The 4,144-nt window shown below is 38.1% G+C and overlaps 1 pseudogene; it reads right to left on the minus strand.

The window, feature by feature from the left end:
• Positions 1 to 2,225: 2,225 nt before the first annotated feature.
• LOC129010162 (ras-related protein Ral-A-like) lies at positions 2,226 to 2,900 on the minus strand (annotated as a pseudogene).
• Positions 2,901 to 4,144: the final 1,244 nt, after the last annotated feature.

Below are 4,144 nucleotides of genomic sequence, written 5' to 3' on the forward strand. Positions count from 1 at the left end.
GTGAGTTGGATCTTAGCATGAGAGTCTGGTGCTTTTACATGAACAAACAAGGCAACACTCATTTCACTCAATTGTTATAGAGCAAATTAATATTCATTAGATAAACTTTGTTCAATTCTTATTATGTTCTGGAAAAACTACCAGACATTTTCACTTTAATTATGTCATTTAATCTTCATAAAAATCTTGAAAGAGACAGAGCCAGGGGTGAAATTCAGCTCTGCTTGACTATGGAGCACGGAGAGTTTGTCAGATACAGTCTTTTGATAGATGGTGCAATGTCCCAATAGGACATTAAGGACTATTTTTATGTTATATGGAAAAAGAGGTGGAAGAAACCCTCTTCAATGCCAAAATGTATGCACAAAAACCTACAAACGTATTATTATTATTTGTTTTTTTAAAAGAAGTTTATTGGTTTTTAAATGGCTCAAATTGCAAATAAACAAATCAGGTCGTGGCACCAGCCTAAGACACATGATGCATCTTTGTCAGTTGGCTTCATAGCACTTCAGTATCCAGGAGAGAAAAGGTCTCAAAGCAAAGTCACAATGTTAGTGGTTAGGACCCCTGGTTAAATAAGACTATAACGAGTATACAGGGAGATTGCTAGACCCACTGGCCAGTGTTACATTGGTTACGAATTCTGCACATGGCATAGCCTATGAGAAATATGAAAGATGTACATCTCAAATTCTTTAAGCATAAATGTTTAACATGAGAAGCTGGATGTCCTATCTAAAGAGCGAGTTCCTAAAAAGCCTATTTTTAACTTTACGTACACACACACCTATTACCTGGACTGCCACCTGAACACATCTTTGACCTGTTGAAAGTAGGACTGAGCAAAAAGAAAAAAAATACTCTGTTGAATCGACTGTCCTAGCCCCACTGCAAAGAGGAAAAAAAAAAATCTGACAGTGGCGTATTTCCCACTGAAATTATGTCCCCAAATAACATGCTAGAATTCTTCTAGCTGGGACACCACGCAATGGTGACACAGCCTAATGTTTGGTCAGTGTGTGCCAAACATATTTTCTGCACTGTATCCCGGTTTGACTGCTTGATGTTAACTTCTGAAAATGTAGCTACAGTGTTCTTCATTATGAACATAAAGACAAAATTTACTCCTAATAATTCCTATATAAAACTGTAACTTCATGAATACAAACTTGGAAATGAACAGATGGCAAGCATGAATATTTTCCCAAAGTGTTCCAGTGCAAAATACATTCACATTATTGACATTTTCTTCCTGTGCCCTGCTCCCAGGAGATTAAAAACTTAACACTTACATATTCACCACTGGCAGAGAGTGATTTCCAGGAACCAGCATCTTAGAGAAAAAGAGAGTTCATTCAAACTGCTGCTGAATCCTTGCAGTCAAAAATTCTCTTACAACTACATGCTGGTCCTTCATTTTAAATGACCTTGCAGTTTATTAAAAGCGATCAAAGAGATCTGGAATCTTATTTTCAAGAAACAGAGAATAGCCAACATTTTAAATTTAGGCAGAGTCCTAGCAGCCAGTTACTTCTCAAGGATCTTCTATGCAAAAGCAGTACTCCATGCTGGGCATATATTTTCTCACCACGACACACAGGGCAGTGGAACCCTGGTGTCAGTAAGAACACATCCAGAATGATATAACCAGATATTTTTCAGTTTCTAAATTAAGGTATATTCAAAAATTTCCATGTACACGTTTACAGCACTTTTCTAAATTAGTCACCAGGTAATTAAAGCAGATTCACAGATGAATTACTCTCAGTTTAACTACATGCAACAACCATACCAATAACTTTTTCTTCTAAATTTTGCATAACGATGGTTTAAAAAAAGTGGTACAGTTTATCATGTTCACAATTGTCATTTTTCAAGGTAGTAGAAGACCAATATATTTTTAAATGACATAAAATTTAAGCTTTATTTAAAAAATACGAGAGAAAGTCACCTTTCCTCCCATTACCTACCCCCATCTCACCTCTTTATTTTACATTTCAAGAAAGACTGCCCGAGAAACACAAGCTCATATGCTACATTCAGGACGATGATAAATGCAGGCCATAATGAAATAAGTTGAAATTTGCTTCTTGGTGAAGCCACATTTATTTCTTTTTTAAGTAAATTTGACTTTTATTGCAGTTCCAATTCATGCTTTTAGTGATATACAACAATTTCCAAAATGTTAAAGTAATTTCAGTAATTGAGCCTTCAATGGCAATGCTTATAAATTGTATTTATTAGTATGGTCAAGATAAGAAAGGAATTTGGACTTTGATTATAAAATGCAGCATCTTTCTCTGATTCTCTTGGTTGAACTTTTCCTCTTCTTTTTTCCATTCTTTTCTTTGCTGTCTTCCATCTTTTTTGCTCGAATTTCTCTCATTAAATCAAAAAATACCCTGTCAACATTAGCTCGTGTTTTAGCAGATGTTTCCACATAGTTAACATTCCACTGGCCAGCTCTGTTTTTTGCCTCTTTTACAGAAACCGGCCTTTTATCTTCTAAATTTGATTTGTTACCAACCAGTAGAAATGAAACATTCTCATCTTCTTTTACTCTTAAAATCTGCTCCCTGAAGTCAGCTGTAGCTGCAAAGGATTCCATTTCTGTAATAGAGAAGACACAGAAACCCCTCTCTGCTTCGGAAATAGTTGTCCCTAATTGCAGCATAGCCCTCCTGCCCAGCTGTTTCTACGATATCGATCTGTACTTCCTCGCCATCCAGTACTACTTTCTTCCGATAGGTGCCTTATTTGATAAGCTCATAGTCCTCCACAAACTCATCGTACATGAACTGTAGAGTCAGAGCTGCCTTGCCCACACCGGCACTGCCCACCGTGATGACTTTGTGTAAGGCCAAATTATTCTGACCCTTGGGCTTATTTGCGGGCATCTTGTGTTGTAGTTCTCACCAACAGGTTAGGAAGAATCTGCACCGTGAGCCAGTCCACCGCCCCGAGGGCTCCGGAAGCAGCGGGTGCGTGGCTCTGGCTGGTGGGTGCTCGGCTCTCATCGCCTGCGAGGCCCCGCACTGGGAGCAGTCGAAGGAGGAGTCTTTATTATTTCTGTTTCACCTATGATGAATATGATCCTTAGTTGGCCAGGGTCACAAAGTTTTTAAGAGGTAATACCAGAATTCATACCCAGATAGTTCTGTCTCCTAATGTAGTGCTTTTCAAATATTGACATGCATGAGATTCGCTAGGATATATTACTAAATGCAGCTGTTTATTCCATGGGTCTAAAGTGTATCTGAGATTCATTGTTTCCAACAAACTGCCAGGTGATCTCAATGTTGCTGCTGATGTACCCCACTTTGAGTAGCAAGGTGCTTAAAAGTTGAATCCTGAGATATGGAAAGGATGATAAATACCAGAGTAGCCTGTTTGAGCATTTGGAATCACACAAAAAGAGTAATTAGTATCTTGTCTTATTTTTGTCTCCTACAAGGTACAAATCTCAGTAAGCAGCAAGACCGTTTATTACACATCCTCTAACATAGAGAAACAATCAAGAGTTGAACAAAAATAATGGGATAATGGACATAAGCAACCAAACCATGTCATTCTCTTCTGGGGAAGCAGGGGTGGTGGTGGAAAAAGCCCTTGGGTTTCAGCAGGCTTTTGCAAATGGCTTCTGTATCAATTACCTGTGGGTTTGACCACATCTCTTCCCCCATAAATCAGGATGCTATGTTGATTACTGAGAAAGGAAGTAAAATGGAAAAATATTCTTTTTTATTATGATTTTGCAGAAACTGAGCATACCCTGCATGAGACTGCCTAAGTCATGGTGCTTAACTGTGCTTAAAAATTTTGCATCTCAGTTAGATATCAGTCCTTATCCTGACAGAAAACAATATATTGAAAAGGCCAAGCAATAATCCTTCAAGTGCTTCTAAGTATTCAAGTGAAGGAAAGAGTTATTCATCTTCCTTTAAATCAGAAGCTAGAAATGATTCAACTTAATCAGTAAGGCATGTCAAAAGCCAAGACAGGCCAAAAGCTAGGCCTCTTGCACCAAACAGTTGGCCAAGTTGTAAATGCAGAGGAAAGATTATTGAAAGAAATTAAAAGTGCTACCCCAGTGAACCCATGATTAATTAAAGCGGAAAAAAAAAAAGGGCCAGGTGCGGTG

The sequence above is a fragment of the Pongo pygmaeus genome, chromosome 10 (assembly GCF_028885625.2).
Source record: "Pongo pygmaeus isolate AG05252 chromosome 10, NHGRI_mPonPyg2-v2.0_pri, whole genome shotgun sequence".
NCBI classification, from domain to species: domain Eukaryota; kingdom Metazoa; phylum Chordata; class Mammalia; order Primates; family Hominidae; genus Pongo; species Pongo pygmaeus.